The following is a 21,800-nucleotide window of genomic DNA, read 5'->3' on the forward strand; positions in this document are numbered from 1 at the left end:
TGCTTCCTCTAGCCTGCTTTTAATTTCTTCTACTGTGTTCTTCAATTCATAAATTGTATTTTTCATTTTCTCCTGGCTCTTATTGATAGCTTCTATGTCCTTTTTCATGCTGGTGTAATTCTCAGTAAGTTCCTTGTAGTTTCCCTGGAGTCTTTTGTAGTTTTCTTTGAGTTCACTGATCTCATTGAGCTTCCCTATAAACCATCTTTTGAATTCCATGTGTGATAGTTTGTTTCCCTCTATTTCATTTAGCACTCTTTCTGGGGATTCTTCCTTTCCTTTTGATGGGGGATTGTTTCTCTCTCTCCCCATTTTTTGTGACTCTTCTTGTTTGTTGCTGCTTCTTAGATTGATTTGCACTTCCTGGATCTGCCCCTGGTGGTGTCAGATCATCTACCAGTCTGGGCCTAGGCAGCTGTTGGAGACTACCAGAAATCTACTGCCTTTGTCTGTCCCCTTTAGTTGTTAATCTATTCAATCTGTGATCAGCTGTCAGGCTTACGGACTGAGGGTGTGTCAGCTTAATTCCTGTAGGGAGGGCATTTGCTTCCCCTCAGGCTGATGCCACTTGGAGGGGGATGGTCTGCCTGCAGTATGGGGAATGAGTCTGCCCTGGGACCCGTTCAGCTGCTTCCTTGGTTCTCCCCTCAAAGTCACCACCCCAAATTCTCCTGAAGATTCTCTAGCCCTTTCTGTCCTCTGTCCTCCCTCTGCTTAAGCCCAGGGTAAGTGGGTGCCAAAATATTTTCATACATGATCCACTTAAGATCTCTTTTTCTCCAGCTGTTTCTCTCAGACCAGCAAGAAACCCTGTGGCTTTTCATTTTTCACAGCTGGATACTATTTTACTTTCCGCTCTGTTTCTGTAGGCTGAGAAGCGCAGCTGCGCGTTTAGACCCTGCCCTTCTCATGGGGAACCCCTGGCTGCTGAGCTGTTTCTCAGTCCCTTCAGCTGTCACCCATGGGAGCCCAGCCAGCCCTTCCACATCTCCGCACTTCCTACCAGTCACATTGTGATGAAGCAGCGTTTTCTGTTTGTTCATGGTTATAAGACTTCTCTCCAGCTAGTGTTCAGTTGGTTATTGAAGATGATATCTCCACCATTAAGTTGTAAGTTCAGACTGGTCCTGGGAGGAGGTTAGTGTAGCTTCTACTTACCCCTCTGCCATCTTGGATCTCCTTGGAAACATGTTTTTTAATGACTTTGAGAATAATAATAATATAATCTACAACTTAAATTAAGACTTTAGAGTAAAAAATCCAAACATCTTTTTATAAATAAATAGGTAATTAAGCACAAGAAATTATGTCAGTGATCATACAAGTGTTAATATAATTAAATATTTTAATTATCTATTTTTCAGATATATCTAGGATTTTTGCTTTCAAAATGACAGGCTCATTGTAGAAATAAATAAATTGGCTGACCTCTAAGATGTACCTTTCTAAAATGAACAATCTAAATATCAAGCTTTGACCAGTCCAGATGCAGGTGTGGGTAAGCATGCCTCGCCTCTGCACACAACTATAGCAAAAAATACAACTAGATTATGAAACAAATATCACCCAGAATTGTCAGAAAATCAAGCTGTGTGGAAGTCTGACAACCAAGGATTTAAAGAAGCCACATTCATCCAGATGGGTAGGAGCGGCGCAGATACGGAGATACATGGACAGACAGGGAGGTGGTGAGACACAGAGGCATGGAGAGGCACAGAGGCAAGAATAAGCAGTCCCACATAAATGTGTGGTGGATAAAAAATGGGAGGAATACCTTGGGAGTGAGTGATCCCACCCCAGTCCAGAACACCTAGCCTAGGGTTCCAGCACTAGGAAGATAAAAGTTCCCATAACTTCTGGCTGTAAAAACCAGTGGGGGTTGGGGAAGTGGAAGAAACAGTGGGATTCTCAGGTATATCCTCTTAAAAAGCCTGCAATGGACTTAGGACTTACACAGACTCACAACCGTTGGGATCCAGCACCAAGGCAGCAGCTGAAAGGGCAGCAGTGAGTGGTATATGGGGAGAAACTGAAGTGTCTGACACCAGGACAAATGCCAGTGGTAAGTTTCCTCATTGGCAAAACTCCAGAGGCCAGACAGCAGCCATCATCCACTTTCTGAGCCCACCACCACAGAATGGTGACAGCATGTCTGAGACTCCATCAACCTGTTTCACACGTGTTGCCCTGCCCTGCAGATTAGCTAAGGCTCTGCTCTATCCAACTTATAGGTGCACTTTTCTACAATAGGCCAGGTTACTAAGAAAAGGAGCCAAAGCAGCTCTACCTAGACTACAGAAACAAAGGTAAGGAGGCTTCCAAAATGGGGAGACAAAGACATAGTATCCAAATGAAAGAACAGAACAAAACTTCAGAAAAAGAACTAAACAAAATGGGGATAAGTAATTTATCAGAGTTCAAAACATTGTTTATTAGGATGCTCAAGGAACTCATTGGGTATTTCAACAGCATAAAAAAGACCCAGGCAGAAATCAAGTTACACTAAGTGAAATAAAGAAATATTTATAGGAAATCAACAGTGAAGTGGATGAAGTCAAGAATCAAATCAATGATTTGGAACATAAGGAAGAAAAAAACATTTAATCAGAACAAGAAGAAAAAGAATTTTTAAAAAATGGATAGGTTGAGGAATCTCTAGGACAACTTCAAGCATACAAACATTTGAATTATAGAGGTGCCTGAAGGAGAAAAGAAAGAACAAGAAATTGAAAGCTTACTTGAAAAAATAATGAAATAAAACATCCTTAATTTGGTGAAGGAAGTAGACATATAATCCAGGAAGCACAGAGAGTTCCAAACAAGTTGGATGCAAAGAGGACCATATCAAGACACATCATAATTAAAATGCCAAAGGTAAAAGATAAAGAGAGAATCTTAAAAGCAGCAAGAGAAGAACAGAGTTACCTACAAAGGAGTTCCCATACGACTGTCAACTGATTTCTTAAAAGAAACTTTGCATGCTAGAAGGGACTGGCAAGAAGTATTCAAAATGATGAAAAGCAAGAACCTACAACCAAGATTAATCTATCCAGTAAAGCTATCATTTAGAATGGAAGGGCAGATAAAGTGCTTCCCAGACCAGGTAAAGCTAAAGTAGCTCACCATCAGCAAGTCATTATTACATGAAATGTTAAAAGGACTTATTTAAGAAAAAGAAGATCAAAACTATGAACATTAAAATGACAATATAGTCACAACTATCAACAATTGAATCTAAAAAATAAACTAAGCAAACTAGCAGAACAGAAACAGAATCATAGATATGGAGATAATTTGGAGGGTTATCGGTTGGAAGGGAGATGGGGGACAATGTGGGGAATGGTTCAAGGATTAAGAAGCATAATTGGTAGGTACAGAATAGACAGGGGGATGTTAAGAACAGTATAGGAAATGGAATAGCCAAAGACCTTATATGCATGACCCATGGACATTAACTAAGAGCAGGGGGGATTGCTGGAAGAAATTGTGGGTACTTGGTGGAGGGGGAAAAGGGAAATTGGAACAGCTAATGGCATAATCAATAAAATATATTTAAAAAAATAAAAATAAACTCTGGCACTTAAAAACTGAAAAATAAAGTTAGGGTTAGTATTAGTTGTAGTTTTAGGGATGTTTTGAATTAGTGTTAGAGGTAGGGTTAGGATTAGGCTTTGGGTTGTTTTAGATTTAGTGTTAAAAATTATAGTTAAGGTTAAGTTTAGATTAGGGTTAAATTTAGAATAGGTTTAGGGTTAGGGTTAAATTTAGAAATAGGGCAAGGGTTAATTATTGTTATGCTTAGGAAGTTAGAGTTTGGAATATCTTAAGGTTATGGCTGAGGTTAGGTGTAGGGTTTGGGTTAGAGTTTGTATTAGTGCTTAGGTTACAGTTTTCACTAGGGTTAGGGTCAGGATTAGGTTTAGGATTAAGGTCAGCATTATGATTAGGTTTAAAGTTACATTCATAAGTTAGGGTTAGGGTAAGTCAGGATTGAGGGTAGGTATAGAATTAAGGTTAGTGTTAGTTTAGGTTCGTACTTGGGTTAGAGATAGGGTTAGGACTAAGGTTAGGTTGTATAGGGTTAGGCTTAGAATTTAACAAAAAGAAGTAATTTTAGTGAACATGCAGGTCTTAATAGCATTAATTATTTTGATTATTTTTCTGATGGATCTAAGATTTTTCTTTCAATGTGATTAGCTCATGATAGAAATAAATTGGCTGGCTTCCAAGACTGATCTTTCTAATCTGAATAATCTAAATATTGTGCTTTGTACTATGTGCTTAAATATAACAATCTATATTCAAGCTTCAAATTCTCAGTTGATTTCTTAACCAAAACTTTAGGAAGAAATCAAGGAAAAAGGGCTACCATGTGCTATATCTATATCCTTTTAAAAACAATTCTTAATACTGCTAGATACCAAAGTTTTGAATCAAATGTTCTACTCACTTTCCATGTAGACACTGCCACAGTGTACATCATACAACATATACTACCTGGAGCACAAACCTGTAAATATGATGAATTGTATACAAACTGTGATGAAGAACTCTTTGGAAACAAGGCCTCAGGCATCTTATAGCCATTGGTCCTATGAAAGAGATAAGCCAGTCAGCCAGACATGACTCTATCCAGCATTGGAATGCATCCAGAGGGTATACAAAAGACTCTGACATAAAAAAAATCTGTTGACTTTGGAGCATCCATATCAATAACAGCAAAACACAGCAGTTGTGAGTCTGCTCTGTCAAGGTAAAAGGAATGTTAAGTATGAAAAAAAAGCAAGATTAAATGGAGATAGAACTTGGAAATTCTTCTACCTTTTTGTAAATATGACATTAATTAGGTTATGTCTTTAAATTGGCCTCAAAAACTATTCTAATACTTTTCAGTTTTCCATTCTCTTAAAAACTGGTTATAGATATTTTAAAAAATCAATAGTAATAGACCTCAACCCTCTAGTTTGGCCTAAAATGTTCACAGTAACTATAATTAATGAGTGATACTATGAGGAATTAAAATTAGTTTTCAAAATGTTTATCAATATTTATCTAAATATTCTTATATATTACTTGAAAAAGGAAGTGTTGAGATGAAACTGCTTATATGAGCTCTTCATCTAAATTTACTAGAATCAGGAGAAATATACAATGTGAGACAAAATAGGTTTATAGTTTTTCAAATGGAAGACAACACAACAATAAATAATAATACAAAATAAACCTTGTGTTTTGCCATCTCAAAATTGTAAATCTATGTTTGCCCCACCCTGTAAAAGAAGACTTTTGGTGGAAGAAACCTTAAATTTCTAACCTTAATTGTTAGATGAAAGCAAAATTAGTGTATTGTTTTTCAGAGTCCTTTTTCTCTGCTTGTTGGTGTTATCTGAGGTTCTGGCACAGGTTTCTTCTCTTCTCACTGTACACAACCTTTCTGCTCTATCTTATCTACTCCAATTAATTACTCTCATTGAGTGCCGTGAAATCTCAAACCCATACCAGACTACCCTGAGCCTTGGGCCATTGTTTTCAATAGCATGCTAAACACCTACAATTTAGTATTTCAAAAACAGAACTAATGTACACAAAAAGTGCTAAAGCTAATAAATGACTTCAGCAAGATTACAGGACATGAGTCAGTTTTTTAAAAACTCAATTTTATTTCTACACAAGAGCAATGAATAATCCTGAAGGGAAATAAGAAAATTATTCCATTGGCAATTCAATAATAAGATGCTTAGGGATAAATTTAACAAAAGAAATGCAAGTTCACTGAAAACTACAAAACATTATTGTAAAAAACAGTTAAATAAATGAGAAATATTCCATGTTTATAGACTGAAAGACTTAATATTATTAAGACTGCAATATTCTCCAAAATGACTTCCAGAGTCAACACAATCCCTCTCAAAATCCAGCTGATTTATTTTCACATATTTACAAGCTGATCTTAAAATTCATATGGAAATTTAAAGAATCCAGGTAGCCAAAGGAGTCTTAGAAAAGATGAACAAAGTTGGAAGACTCAACACTTCCCAATTTCAAAACTTTTTAAAAGCTACAATAGTGCTGGAAACAACCTAAGTGCCCATCTGTAGATGAGTGGATTAAAAAACTGTGGTACATTTACACAGTGGAATGCTATGCAGCAGAAAGAAAGAAGGAACTCCTGCCATTTGCGACAACATGGATGGAACTAGAGAGAATTATGCTTAGCGAAATAAGCCAGGCAATGAAAGAAAAATACCATATGATATCACCTATTACAGAAGACTAATGAACAACACAAACAAATGAACAAAGTTGAACAAGGAACAGAGTAACAGGTATCAAGGGGGAGAGGGGAGGAAGGGAAGGGGGTAAGTAGGGGAAGGGTTTAGTGAAGAAAAAAAAGCTACAGTAAATAAGTCTGTGAGACACAGTCATGAGGGTGGACATAGATAAATGGAATAAAATTGAGAGTCCAAAAATAAACCTCTATTCTTATGTTTAATTGATTTTGTACAAGGATGTCAAGACACTTCAATTGGGAAAGAACAGTTTTTTCAACAAATGATGGTGAACATCCACCTGCCAAAGAATGATGTTGAACTCCCGCCCCCAACACCATATATAAAAATGAAGTAGAAATGGATCAAAAACCTAAATATAAGAGCTAAACTCTATAAAAACTCTTGAACAAAACATAGACTTAGATCTTCATGATTATGGACTAGGCAATGGTTTCTTAGGTATGACTTCAAAAGCACAAGCAACAAAAGAAGAGTAGATACATTGGATTTCATGAAAATAAAAAGCCTTATGCTTAAAAATGACATTTTAAAGAAAGTTAAAAGGCAACCTATGGAATGGGAGGAAATATTTGCAAATCATATATATGTTAATGGTCTAGTATCTGAAATATATAAAGACCTCTTACTACTCAATAACAAAAACAACCCCGTTTATAATAAATATATAAAGGTTTAAATTTATTTGTGCTCTTTGGGAATGTACTTACATTAAGGGAAAGCAATCCATATCTATGTCTAAATGCTAGATAATAGCCAACCTGATTTTAAAATTTCTTTGGATAATTCATAAAGTGAGTAATTAAATACTGACAAATGAGAGTTGGCAGTATACAAGTGAGGGGGTCCAAAAAATGGAAATTATTTATTAAAAATTGTATATTCATTCTTACATATTTAAACTTCAGTCACCTTCAAAGTACTCTCCATTTGATCCAATACACTTATCAAGACATTTTTTCTACTGCTCAAAACAGTTTTTGATTCGTTGAATTTGATATCTTTTAAGTGTTTCTGCTGTTGTTTCATCTCTTCCACATTGGCAAAATGTTTCCCTTTGAGGACTTTTTTTATCTGGGGGAAAAAAAAGTCACTCAGGGTGAGATCAATAGGGAGGGTGGGGCAGGGGTTCAACCAGTTTTGGTCAAAAACTGCTGAACATAGCATGGTGTGGGCAGGTGTGCTTGCAAATCACCCACCATGAAATGGGCAAATGTGTTGAATCTCCTAAAAAAAATTCACTGAAGCTGAACGTAGGCTCTCAGAACAATGCCAGCTGGTACACTGATACAGATGGGTTCCTAGAACACTCACCTAGCAGCCCGCCCTCCAGTAGATAATTCTGGGTTATTTTGGAGTTTCCCTTCATATTACAGTAACAATTTTGTATGTTTTAGAAAAAAAAGTTTAAGCAAATTTCTGTTAACTTCCCTCTCTTTTATTAAAATTACCAGCTCAGTATTTTGTTGTTACTGAAATCTATTTTTAGAATAAAATTTTATTTACTGTATTAAAAAAAAAATGGGCATATGACCTGAATAGATATTTCTCTAAAGAAAATATACAAATGGCAAAAAACAAAAACAAAAACAAAAAACACATGATGCTCAATATCATTACTCATTAGGAAGATGCAAATCAAAACCACAATGAGATACTAGTTCACAAGTAGTAGGATGGCAATAATCAAAACAACAGACAATAACAAGTGCTGATGAGGTAGTGGAGAAATTGGAAACTTCATACATTACTGGTTGGGATGTAAAATGCTGCAGCCACTTTGTACAACAGTCCAGAAGTTACTCAAAAATGTTAAACATAGAATTACCATATATTCCTGCAATTCCACTCCTAGGTCTATACCCAAGAGGACAGAAAATACATTTACACAAAAACTTATACACCAATGTTCATAGAAGCTTTATTCACAATAGCCAAAAGATGAACCAACTAAAGAATTATTAAAGAAATTGTGATATATCCATACAGTGGAATATTATTCAGCTACAAAAGGCATGAAGTATTGACAGATGTCACAACATGGATGAACCCTAAAATATGCTAAGTGAAAGAAGTCAGACACAAAAGACCATATATTACTGTATATAGACCTATTCATATGAAATATCCAGATAGGCTATATCCGGAATGAAGACAAAAAGTAGATTAGCCATTCCCAGAGAGGTGATGGGGCAATGGAGATAGCTAATGGAGAGTTTTTTTAAAAACCCTCATCCGAAGATATGTTTTATTGACATTAGAGAGAGAGGAAGGGAGAGAAAATGAGTGAGAGAGAAACATTGATGTGAGAGATAAACATTGATTGGTTGCCTCCCGTATGTGCCCCAATTGGAGATCAAACCCACAACCTTGTGTGCGGGATGACGCTGCAACCAACTGAACCACCTGGCCAGGGTACTACTAGGTTTCTGTTTTTGTTTTTGTTTTTAAATCATGAAATGTTCTGGAATTAGATAATGGTGATGGTTGGAAAGCATCATGAAATACTAAATGCCACTAAATTTTCTATTTTAAAAGGGTGAATATTATTATAGATGAATTATATCTCAATTTTTAGAAATTCAAAAAAGAAAATAAAAACAACTTTCCTAACTCCAAAACTCTTCTTCCTTTTGTGTTTCCCTGTCTCAAGAAATCTTGAATCATCTGGGCTTCTTTCTTCTCTTTACCCCATTCCCTCCATTTTTGGCTTTTATATCTTTTGAATATTTTGAATCTACCATTTCCTTTCCATTCCACTCATACTATAGTGATTTGTAATGCCATCATTTCATGCCTGCAACTGGTCTCCATGCTGTCAACTTGCCCTTGCCCAGTTCATTCTTTCTGATTTAGTCAAAGGGAATGTACTTTCTAATATACGTGATCACATTTAAATTAAAGCACGATAATATCCATAATTTCTTTTTTATCTCTCAGGCTTTAATTTTACTTTTATACACATGAGAGAATATATATGATTCCAGAGATACAATAATAATTCCTGCTTTAATGATCTTGTAGTCTAGAGGATGTCAGCAAAAGTTATACAAGCAATCTGGATGTAACATGGTAAGTGCTATGAGAGTGTTATGACATGGGAGACTGGGGAGTCAGGAGAGACCTGAACAAGTGGTAAAATCTTAGCTAATTTTTGGAAAACAAATGGGAATTATACAAGCAAAGAAAAAAAGGGAATCCCAGAAAAGGAGAATACCTTGTGCAAAAGTCTGGAACTAAGAGGAAGAATGGGCCTTATGGAGTCTTCAAAAACCAAGGAAAAGTCTGCTACCAAAGGTCTTTATGGCCATCTGTGATTGTCAAGTCATTTTTTTTTTTAACAAAAAATATCAACTCAGATTTAAACATAAAAAGACCTGTGTAACTGAAAAAACTGGGGGTAAAGTGGTTCGAGCAAGTCTGAATCAAAGTACTCTGATGTATCAGCTATCTGTGTGTGTCAGTCTCTGCTCTGTTAGCAGGTTTAAAGTCCATGCCTAGATGCCATCAGATGCAGGCCCAGATTCCATGGAATGCAAACTCAACAGAAGGAACTCTTTCTGACCAATATGTCCAACGATTGATTTTTCACTGGGCTAATGGAGACAAATGATTGAAACGGAATCATAATCACTGTGCCAGAGGAACCCTGTTCTCTTGTCTCTCAGCCCTGGAGCTGGCTTAACAGAAGAAGATTGAGAGGAATGGCCAGAAATCAAAGCAAAAGGAGGGAGTATGTATGTGTATGTGTGTGAGAGGTTCCCCAAGGTAAGTCAGGCACTGTGACCAGAGGTAGGAGGAATAGATAATGGACAGAGTGAAAGAGCAGTGGCCCGTGAAACCACACTAAGGCTGCTGGGCTCCTTCCAATGGGCAATGGGGCCACCAAACTATGTGCATAAGGTGATTCCTCTTAGAAATGATGATGGAAGGCAGCAGCCTTAAAGACAAGGACACTGAGTTGGAAGCAGTTGCATTAATTCAGGTAACATATTATTGTTGCTGAAATTAAGATAGTGTTACTGCAAATAAAGAAACTTGATAAATGTGAACCATAATAAGGTGGCAGAACCTAGGTAACTGGTTACAGGTAGAAGCCTTGTGGGTGAGGGAGTTCTAGTTAGAGGGGGTGGGAAAGTGTTCAGCATGACTCCCAGGTTTAATGCTTGGGCAGTTAAGTCCATAGTGGCTATTGACTAGACACAATTCTAAGGGAGCACAGGGTGAGTTCAGTGATTTTAATATGTGATATCTGAGTGTAGTGGATTAGTAGTTACCTAGAGTTCCTACTCAGAAGCTCAGGAAAAAACCCTGGGTGTGTGCAGCTCAGGTTGTAACTGTGCTAAGCAAGGAGATAGAATGGTGAAGAAGACCTATTTCCAGTTTTCAAATAGCTGTTAAGTCATGGGGCAAGGACTGTGTACACAAATGATAGACTATGGATACACTTAGGAGTTCCCCTACCCTGCTCTAGTTACCTCAGGAACCAGGGAAGGCTTTCCTCATGTTAAAACCTTGAGGATTAGTCAGAGACAAAATGCTTTCAGAGAGATGAGACAGAGTAAATTAACTTGTTAGGTCATAATATTATCTAGAAATCTTTGTTTTTCCAATTAAATTGTCCTATATATAAAAATAAGTCTAACTGGCAGCTGACCTCTGTCACAAGCAGTTGGAAACAAGTCTAGCCCCATAGTACTATGTGTTTAACAGGACATGGAGTGAACTGTGGCAACTGAATGTAGTTTGTGGAAGTGATATCTGAAAGTTTGGCTTCATAAAAGCTATGTTCTTACCAATTCTGCATGAAGAGCCAGAAAATTCTCTGACACCTCCCTTCAAAAATAGGCCCCTGACATCCCTGGATAAAAGGTCCTATGACCAGAGACCCTGAAAAATGAGCCACCACTGAAACTCACTTGAAAAATAAACACTGCTTTCTTTCTTCCGATTTTCTTATAAAGAATAGGGGAAAGATATCAGAGTATATCTGAAAGCTGGTCCCTGATGTTAGCAGAGAAAAGAAGCCAAGGCTATGATAGGCCTCTGCAGGAAGCACATTGGGAGGAATTTCTTGGGAGGGTGTCATAAAAGCTGAGGCACACTGAGCAGCACTTGGTTTAACCCCAGAGCTCCACATTAATTGTCGTTGTTTTCAATCTCCAAAGAGGTGCTAACCCAGGATTTATGAGGTACTCCTTAGCACAACCTAAGGAGGAACAAAAAACAACTTTTACTTCACGACTGAAGACTGTCCGGAAAAGCAGAGAAATCCTGAATGTCACTGTGAGGAAACACAAAACAGGAGGCAACATGTTTGTGTTGAGCAGATGGGAAATGGCTTCTGTATTTCCATAGGTGATTATAACATCATTAAGGAAATGTGAGAAAGCCATTAGCAATACATGAATTCCTGTTAACCCATGTGTTTTTAAGTGTCATTCAAATGGATTAAACCATAGTTGCATGTATAATTTTTCAAAGTATACATAAATATTTATTTTTGCTGATTCACTATTAATTTAAATAAATGATTACTTATATATATATATATTTCTAAACTACCTCTAAAATTGACTAAAAGTAAATATATCTATTACATTTCAGAAAAGAGTTACATCATTGCCAATATTGTAATTCTACAAATCCTTCTATTCAGTATGGGTTGTGAATATTTATTTGACTAGTCAATTGTATGTAGGATATATACTGACTTGTAAGCCTAAGATGCTAGGAAAATAAGGAAGCACAGCATTTCCTTACTTTGGCAAGATCTGTATAACTGCTATCTGCAGGGAACTCTGGCTGCTAAGCAAATCATACTGTTCTGTGTATAGCTTTGTTGATTTACATGGTTCTAAAGGCATACATCCATGGTTTTATTTCACCTGAAATATATTAACAGACAAATTGTCTAATAAACCTGAAATGCTGTCATGGAGGATGGAGAGAAAGGAGAGTTTTGGGATGATTTAGGTAGTTTTTCTTCTTGACCTACTTGGGGTCCTTCTGTCTCAAACTGATTTGAAGAGTGGAATCTCCTTGTCAGGTTCAGCTAACAAATGTGCAGAAAATTGATTGGAATGAGGTAACTCCTACCTCTAGCTTTTCAGAGAACAGTGATATCTTACTCTGGAGAGACTGAGTGGGTAAGCTGAGCTGGCTCTTTACAGCCCTAAAGAGATCATAGGTTTTATTCTTAAATAAGTCTCTAAGAGTCACACTGAAAAATGCAAATTTTTCTTTTATTTGAATTTTTATTTTACTTATTATTTTGAGTTTCAGTGCAATTTTAAATAGTTTATTGGAGTGACATTGGTTAATAAAATTATATAAGTTTCAGGTGTACAATTCTATAATACATCATCTGTATATTGTACTGTGTGTTTACCACCCCAAGTCAAGTTTCCCTCCATCACCATTTATCCCCCCTGTACCCTCTACTACCTCCTATCCACTCCTACCCCCATTCCCTTCAGTAATCACCATACTGTTGTCTGTGTCTATGAGTTTTTTTCTAATTAATTCCTTCACCTTTTTCACCCAGGCCCACAACCTTCCCTCCCCTCTGACAGCTATCAGTCTGTTCTCTGTAGCAATGAGTTTGTTCTTATTTTGTTTGTTAATTAATTTTTTTTTTTTTTGGTTTTTCAATTACAGTTGTCCCATTTTTCCCCCATTGCTCCCCCCTTGAGCCCACCCCTTCTCCCACAATCATATCCCTCCCCGTTGTCCATGTCCATGAGTCATTTATACTCGTTCCTTGACTAAACCCCTCCCTTACTTATCCCCCTTCTCTCCCTCCCCCCTCCCCTCCCATTGACTGCTATTCTTCTCTTTGTTCTATGTAGTTCTTTTGTTTGTGTTGTTCTTTAGTTTCCTGTATTAGGTGATATCATATGGTATTTTTCTTTCTTTGCCTGGCTTATTTCACTAAGCATAATTCTCTCTAGTTCCATCCATGTTGTCGCAAATGGCAGGAGTTCCTTCTTTCTCTCCACTACATAGTATTCCATTGTGTAAATGTACCACAGTTTTTTGATCCACTCATCTACAGATGGGCATTTAGGTTGTTTCCAGCACTTAGCTATTGTAAACAGTGCTGCAATGAACATAGGGGTGCATAAGTTCTTTTGAATTGGTGTTTCAAGATTCTTCGGTTATAATCCAAGTAGTGGAATCGCTGGTTCAAAAGGCAGTTCCATTTTAATTTTTTGAGGTAATTCCATACTGTTTTCCATAGTGGCTGTACCAGTCTGCATTCTCACCAACAGCGCAATAGGGTTCCCGTTTCTCCACATCCTCGCCAGCACTTGCTGTTTGTTGATTTGTTGATGATGGCCATTCTGACTGGTGTAAAATAGTATCTCATTGTGGTTTTTATTTGCATCTCCCTGATGGCTAATGATGTTGAGCATTTTTTCATGTGTCTATGGACCTTCTGTATGTCCTCTTCGGAGAAGTGTTTGTTCAGGCCCTTTGCCCATTCTTTAATTTGGTTGTTTGTTTTCTTGATGTTGAGTTGTATTAGCTCTTTATATATTTTGGAGATCAGTCCCCTGTCTGTGATGTCATTGGCAAATATGTTTTCCCATATGGTTGGTTTCCTTTTCATCTTGCTGATGTTTTCTTTTGCTGAGCAGAAACTCTTTAGTTTGATGTAATCTGATTTCTTTATTTTTGCCTTTATTTCTCTTGCTTTAGGAGATGTATCCGTGAAGAAATTGTTACGTGAAATATTTGAAATTTTCTTGCCTATGTTTTCCTCTAGGACTTTTATGGTGTCATGGCTTACATTTAAGTCTTTGATCCATCTTGAGTTTATTCTCGTGTGTGGTGTAAGTTGGTGGTCTAGTTTCATGTTTTTGCAAGTCCCTGTCCAGTTCTCCCAGCACCATTTGTTAAAGAGGCTCTTCTCACTCCATTTTATGTTCCTTCCTCCTTTATCAAAGATTAGTTGACCATAGAGGCCTGGGTTTATTTCTGGACTCTCTATTCTGTTCCACTGATCTGTATGTCTGTTCTTATGCCAGTATCAGACTGTTTTGATCACAGTGGCTTTGTAGTATTGTTTGATATCTGGTGTTGTGATTCCTCTTGCTATGTTCTTCTGTCTCAAGATTGTTTTTGCTATTCGTGGTCTTTTTTTGTTCCAATGAATTTATGGAGTATTTGTTCTAGGTCTGTGAAATATGTCATTGGTATTTTAATAGGGATTGCATTGAATCTGTAAATTGCTTTGGGTAGTATGGCCATTTTGATGATGTTGGTTCTTCCCATCCAAGAACATGGTATTTGCTTCCACTTATTTGTGTCTTCCTTAATTTATTTCTTCAATGTTATGTAATTTTCAGAGTACAGGTCTTTTATCTCTTTGGTTAAGTTTACTCCTAGGTACTTTGTTTTTCTTGTTGCTGTAGTAAATGGTATTTTCTTTTTTGTCTTTGTCTCTGATATTTTATTGTTGGTGTACAGAAATGCCTTCAATTTCTGTATATTTATTTTGTACCCTGCTATTTTGCCAAATTCATTTATTATATCGAGTAGTCTTTTAGTGGAGTTTATAGGATTTTCTAGGTATACTATCATGTCATCTGCATATAATGATAGTTTTACTTCTTCTTTCCCAATTTGGATGCCTTTTATTTCTTTTTCTTGTCTGATTGCTGTGGCTAGGACTTCCAACACTATGTTGAATAGGAGTGGAGAGAGTGGACAACCTTGTCTAGTTCCTGAATTCAGGGGGAATGCTTTTAGTTTTTGTCCATTGAATATGATGTTGGCCTCGGGCTTCTCATATATAGCCTTGATTATGTTAAGGTATGCTCCCTCTATTCCCATTTTGCTGAGTGTTTTCATCATAAATGGGTGTTGTACTTTATCAAATGCTTTTTCTGCATCTATTGATATGATCATGTGATTTTTGTCTTTCATTTTGTTTAGGTGATGTATTATATTTATTGATTTGCGAATATTAAACCATCCTTGCATCCTTGGGATGAATCCCACTTGATCGTGATGTATGATCTTTTTGATGTATTGATGGATCCTGTTTGCAATATTTTATTGAGAATTTTGGCATCTATGTTCATCAGTGATATTGGCCTGTAGTTTTCTTTCTTTGTTGTGTCTTGACCTGATTTTGGGATTATGATAATACTGGCTTCATAGAAAGAGTTTGGGATTTTCCCCTCTTCTTGGATTTTTCAGAATAGTTTGTGGAGGAAAGGAGTTAGTTCTTCCCTAAATCTTTTGTAGAATTTGCCTGTGAAGCCATCCGGTTCAGGGCTTTTGTGTGCAGGGAGATTTTTGATTACTGTTTCAATTTCCTTCTTTGTTATTGGTCTGTTGAGACTTTCCACTTCTTCTTGATTCAGTTTTGGAAGGTTGTATGTTTCTAGAAATTTGTCCATTTGTTCTAGATTGTCAAATTTCTTGCCATACAGTTGTCTGTAGTAATTTCTAACTATCATTTGTATTTCTGTGGTATCAGTCGTGATTTTTCCTCTTTCATTTCTGATTTTGTTTATTTGGGTCTTCTCTCTTTTTTTCTTAATTAGACTGGCTGGAAGCTTGTCGATTTTGTTTATTTTTTTGAAGAACCAGCTCCTAATTTTGTTGATCTTTTGGATTGTTTGTTTAGTCTCTATGTCATTTAGTTCTGCTCTGAGCTTGATGATTTCCTTCCTTCTTCTTGCCCTAGGCTTTGTTTGTTGTTGTTGTTCTAGTTCTTGTAGCTTTATGGTTAGGTTTTTTATTTGAGATTCTTCTATCCTTTTCAGATATGCCTGTATTGCTATGAACTTCCCTCTCAGGACTGCTTTTGCTGTGTTCCACAGGTTTTGGGCTGTTGTTTGCTCATTATCATTAGTTTCTAGAAATTTCTTGATTTCTTCTTTGATGTCATTGTTAACCCATTCATTGTTTAATAGCATGTTATTCATTCTCCATGAGTTTGGGTGTCTTTGATTTTTTTTCTCTGAGGTTGATTTTTAGTTTCAAGGCATTGTAGTCTGAAAAGATGCTTGATATGATTTCAATTTTCTTGAATTTGTTGAGTCTTGTTTTGTGTCCTATCATGTGGTCTATCTTTGAAAATGTCCCATGTGCCTTTGAAAAGAATGTATATTTTGCTTTTTTGGGGTGGAAAGTTCTATATATATCAGTTAAGTCCATGTGGTTTAGTGTGTTATTCAATGCCTGTATATCCTTGGTGTTTCTTTGCTTTGATGATCTGTCTACTGTTGATAATGGAGTGTTGAAGTCCCCTACTATGAGTGTGTTGTTGTTGATATCCTTCTTGTAGTCTTCTAGTATTTGCTTTATGTATTTGGGTGCTCCTATGTTAGGTGCATATATGTTTATCAATGTTATATCTTCTTGATGGATTGTTCCTTTAAGTATTATGAAATGTCCTTCTCTGTCTCTTTTTATTGCCCTTGCTTAGAAATCCATTTTGTCTGATATGAGGACTGCTACCTCAGCTTTTTTTTCTGGTCCATTTGCTTGGAATATTTTTTTATATCCCTTTACTTTCGGTCTATGTAAATCTTTTGTTTTGAGGTGTGTTTCTTGTAGACAGCAAATATGTGGGTCCTGTTTTCTTATCCATTCCGTTACCCTATGTCTTTTAATGGGAGCATTTAATCCATTTACATTTAAGGTTATTATTGACGTGTATTTATTCATTTCCCTTTGTACTTCTGTTCCTCTCCTCTCTTTTTTTTATTTTTTTTCTTCTTTTTTCTTAGAACTCTCCCTTTAGCATCTCTTGCAATGCTGGTTTTGTGGAGATGTATTCTTTTAGTCTTCCTTTGAGAAACTCCTTATTTCGCCTTCTATTTTAAATGAGAGCCTTGCTGGGTAGAGTATTCTTGGTTGTAGGCCTTTGTTTTTCATTGCTTGAAATATTTTTGACCATTCCCTTCTGGCTTGTAGTGTTTCTGTTGAGAAATCGGTCGATAACCTTATCAGAGCTCCCTTGTATGTTATTAGCTGTTTTTCTCTTGCTGCTTTTAGGATTCTCTCTTTGTCTTGGAATGTTGCCATTTTAATTATGATGTGCCTTGGAGTGGGTTTCTGGGGGTTCCTCTTCATTGGAACTCTGTGTGGTTCCTGAACTTGTATCACTTTTTCTCTTATGAGGTTCGGAAAAGTTACTGTCACTATTTCTCCTATCAGTTTTTCAATTCCATGCTCCTTTTCTTCTCCCTCTCTAATTCCGATGATCCTGATATTATTTCTTATCATGCTATCCTGTAATTCCCTTACATCTTGTTCATTTTTTTAAATCTTTTTTCATTTTGCTGCATTGTCTGGGAGTTTTTCTCTAGATTATCTTCTAACTCACTAATCCGATCCTCTGCTTCATTTAGTCTGCTTTTGACTGATTCTACTGTATTTTCTAGTTCAGAGGTTGAATTCTTCATTTCTTCTTGGTTCTTGTTAATAGTTTCTATGTCTTTTTTTATGCTGGTATAGTTCTCTGCAAGTTCCCTGTAATTTTCTTGGAGCTGCTGGTAACTTCCTTGGAGGTTGTCATAGTTGTTTTTAAGATTGTCAAGTATATTGAGCTTCTTTACCACCATTGTTTTGAATTCTATGTCTGACATTTGGGCTATGTCTATTTCATCTACCTCTCTTTCTGAGGATTCCTCTTTTCTTTTCATTGAGGGGTTATTTTTGCATCTTACCATGTTGGATTCTTCTTGTTTGTTTTTATTTTTTGGGTGGTGGTCTGCTTTGACTTCCCTCCTTTGTGGTGTGAGATTCTTTATCAGAGATCTGGAGGTTTCAGTGGTGCAGTCTCTTTGATCTCCTGAGCCTGATGTTCTTGGTTTACCCTTTATGTCGTTTGTTTATGCTGTCTGGTTATATTTCAAATGTTCTTTGGTAGGATCTTCCTTCTGGCTAGTTGATTGAGAGTCACTCTATCCACTTTGTCTTGAGTTCTTTTGTGGAGATGCTGTTAAAAACATAAACACACAACCCAGGCAGGAGACCCACACCCTCAAAAATATCCCCCACCCTCTATCCCACTATCGTCAGTTAATGAGCCAGTATTAATATAAATATAAAGAAATTAGAGCTTTTATACTATGAGAAAAATAGAGAAGAGTTGTTTTTAGGGAGGAAAAATAAGATTTTTGATAGAGGGGATGACAGATTAATAATAGTTGAGACTATGCAAGCCAGTAGGTAATATTTACATTAAATGTTAATAAAAATAGAAGAGAAGGATGTAAGAATGCAGAATGTAGTAAGAAAGTAGGATTGTATTTTATTGAATTTATATGGTAATTATATTGTATTTATTTAGAGTAAAAGGAGGGCTAAACTGGACACACAAACAAATAAACAATGATTAAAAAGGAAGGATGAAAAGAAAAGATTATATAGAACACATTAGTGATATAGTGGTTTGTTGTTTTTTTTTCCTCTCCCCCTCCTTCTTCCTTTCTTCTCCCCTCCTTCCTTTCCCTTTTTTTAAGGAAGGGAGAAAAAAAATAAAGATTGTTTTTACTCAGTTCAGCCTTGGTGTGTCGTCTTCTTTTTCTGCATTCCCCAGCTGGTCTAATGTGGCAGTTCAGAGGTTCTTGTTCCTTGCGGCAATGTTGTGCTCCCGCGGTGGCTGGCAATGCACGCTCCCTTGCCGCCCGCTGGAGCCAGCTGAGGTGTCCTTGTCCCGCGATTGGCGCCTATTGTAACTGGGCCGAGGTGTTTTTGCGCTCACGCTGAGGTGTCCTTGCGTGCGTGCCCCTGCACACCCTGTTAATTAATTTTGTTCATTAGATTCCATATATAAGTGAAATTGTATGGCACTTATCTTTTTCTTATAATGCTCTCCAGGTCCATCTATGCTGTTGCAAAAGGTGCAAATGTGCCACAGCTATTTTTTTTTTTTTTTTTTTTTACTCATTTACTTATGGATACTTGGGCTGCTTCCAAATTTTGGCTATTGTAATTAAAGCTGCAGTGAACGTAGAGGGTCATATATTCTTTTTAATTAGTATTTCAGGTTTCCTTGGATATATTTCCAGAAGTACAATCCCTGGGTCATAAGGCAGTTATATTTTTATTTTTTTAAAATCTATTTTAAGTATATTTTATGGATTATGTTGTTACAGTAGTTCCAACGTTTTTCCCCTTTGCTCCCCTCTGCCCAGTATTCCCCTTCCCTCCAATAACCCCACCCCCCTTAGTTCATGTCCATGGGTCATGCATATCAGTTCTTTGGCTTCACCCTTTCCTATATTATTCTTAACTTTCCCTTGTCTATTTTGTACCAACCAATTACGCTTCTTAGTCCCTGCATCATTTCCCCATTTCTTCCCCTTCCCCTTCCCAGCTGATAACGCTCCAAATGATCCCCATACCTATGATTCTGTTCCTATTCTGGTTTGCCTAGTTGGATTTTGTTTTTATTTTTTAGGTTCAGTTGTTGCTAGTTTTGAGTTTGTTGTCATTTTAATATCCATAATTTTGATCTTTTTCTTAAGTAAGTCCCTTTGACATTTCATAATAGCTTGGTGATAATGAGCTCCTTTAGCTTTACCTTGTCTGGGAAGCACTTTATCTTCTCTTCCATTCTAAATGATAGCTTTGCTAGATAGAGTAATCTTGATTGTAGGTCCTTGCTTTTCATCACATTGAATACTTCTTGCCAGTCCCTTCTTGTCTGCAGTTTCTTTTGAGAAATCAGCTGATAGTCTTATAGGCACCCCTTTGTAGGCAACTCTGCACTTCTCTCTTGCTCCTTCTAAGATTCTCTCTTTATCTTGAACCATTGGCATTTTAATTATGATGTGTCTTAGTGTGGTCCTCTTTGGGTCTAGTGTGTTTGGGACTCTCTGTGCTTCCTGAACTTGTATCTCGTTATTTCCTTCACCAAATTTGGGATGTTTTCCTTCATTATTTTCTCGCATAAGTTTTCAATTTCTTGCTCTTCCTCTTCTCCTTCTGGCACCCCTATGATTCAGATGTTGGCACCTTTAAAGTTGTCCCAGAGGTTCCTAAGCCTCTCCTCATTTTAAAAACATTCTTGTTTCCTCATTCTGGTTTACTGTTTTTTCTTTCTTATGTTCCAAATCATTAAGTTGAACCCTGGTTTTCTTCCCTTCACAATTGTTTTTGTGTGGATTTTCTTTCATTTCACTTAGCATAGCCTTCACTTCTTCCCTAATGCATTTGCCATACTCAAGAGTATCTGTCAAGCCTGTGAGCATCTTTATCACCAGTGTCTTGAATTCTGAGTCTGTTAGGTTGGCTATCTCCTTGTCACTTAGTTCTCCCACTGGGACCTTGATCTGTTCCCCCTTTTGGGCCATACTTCTCTGTCTCCTCATCTTGACAGGCTCCTGTGTTTGTTTACCTCTGTGTCTTAGGTAGAGCTGTTGCTTCTGTTATGTTGTAAGGGGCAAAACCTTAGGTATTCATCAGTACGGGTGACCCATTTCACCACATTGTGGTGCTGTATGGGAGGGAGTGGTCTGAGAGGTAACAATGCTGCCTTCTCAGCACTTGCTCCTTTTTCCAGGCACTTCTCCCACTTCTGTATGGGACTGGCACCTCTCCAGATGTTGTCCTGGATGTCATTCCCAGAGTTGGTGGGTCTGCGGACATTCTAGCACTGTGGGGGCCCTTTAAACAAGCAGACTCTGCTGAGAGACTGGCAATTTCTGCCTCTGCCCCAACCCCTGGTTTGCACAGTCAGAAGCAATGAGGCTTTATTTTCCCCGGCACTGAGACCATGAGCTGCGTAGTCTGGTCAGGAGCTGGGAACACTCCCCAAGTGTCCCTCCCAACTTTTTAAAATGTGTAACTGCACTTTCTGCCAGCATGCCACTGCTGCTGATGCTTCCACCACATCACATTCTCTCTGCCCCAGCTCCACCCCTCCTATCTGTCTGAATGAGTATTTCTTCTTTATTTCTTTGTGTGTTGGATTTCCATGTAGCTTGATTTTCTGGAACTTTTGGTTGTCTCTGGTTTTGAGGTAGTTGTATTTTTTTCTTAGTTGTGGAGGGAGACCCAGCGTGTCTGTCTAGGCCTCTGTCTTGGCCGGAAGTCTCCCTATTGTTAATTTTTTGAGAAATCTCCATATTGTTTTCCATAGTGGCTGCACCAGTTTGCATTCCCACTAACAGTGTACTAGGGTTTCCTTTCCTCCATATTCTTGAGGACACTTGTTGTTTGTTGATTTGTTGATGACAGCCATTCTGACAGGCATGAGATGGTATCTCATTGTGGTTTTAATTTGCATTTCTCTGATGATTAACAATGTTGAGCATCTTTTTATATACCTATTGGCCATCCTTATTTCCTCTTTGGAGAAGTGTTTATTCAAGTCCTTTCCCCTTTTTTAATTGGATTGTTTTGTTTGTTCGTTTGTTTTTGGTATTGAGTTTCATACGTTCTTTATACATTTTGGATATTAATCCCATATCAGATAAAAACACAACTTTTAAGTAACATGTGAGTGACCTAGCTGGGATTCCAAATTTGAGCAGC

The sequence above is a fragment of the Furipterus horrens genome, unplaced genomic scaffold (assembly GCF_987537825.1).
Source record: "Furipterus horrens unplaced genomic scaffold, mFurHor1.1.pri manual_scaffold_7, whole genome shotgun sequence".
NCBI lineage: Eukaryota > Metazoa > Chordata > Mammalia > Chiroptera > Furipteridae > Furipterus > Furipterus horrens.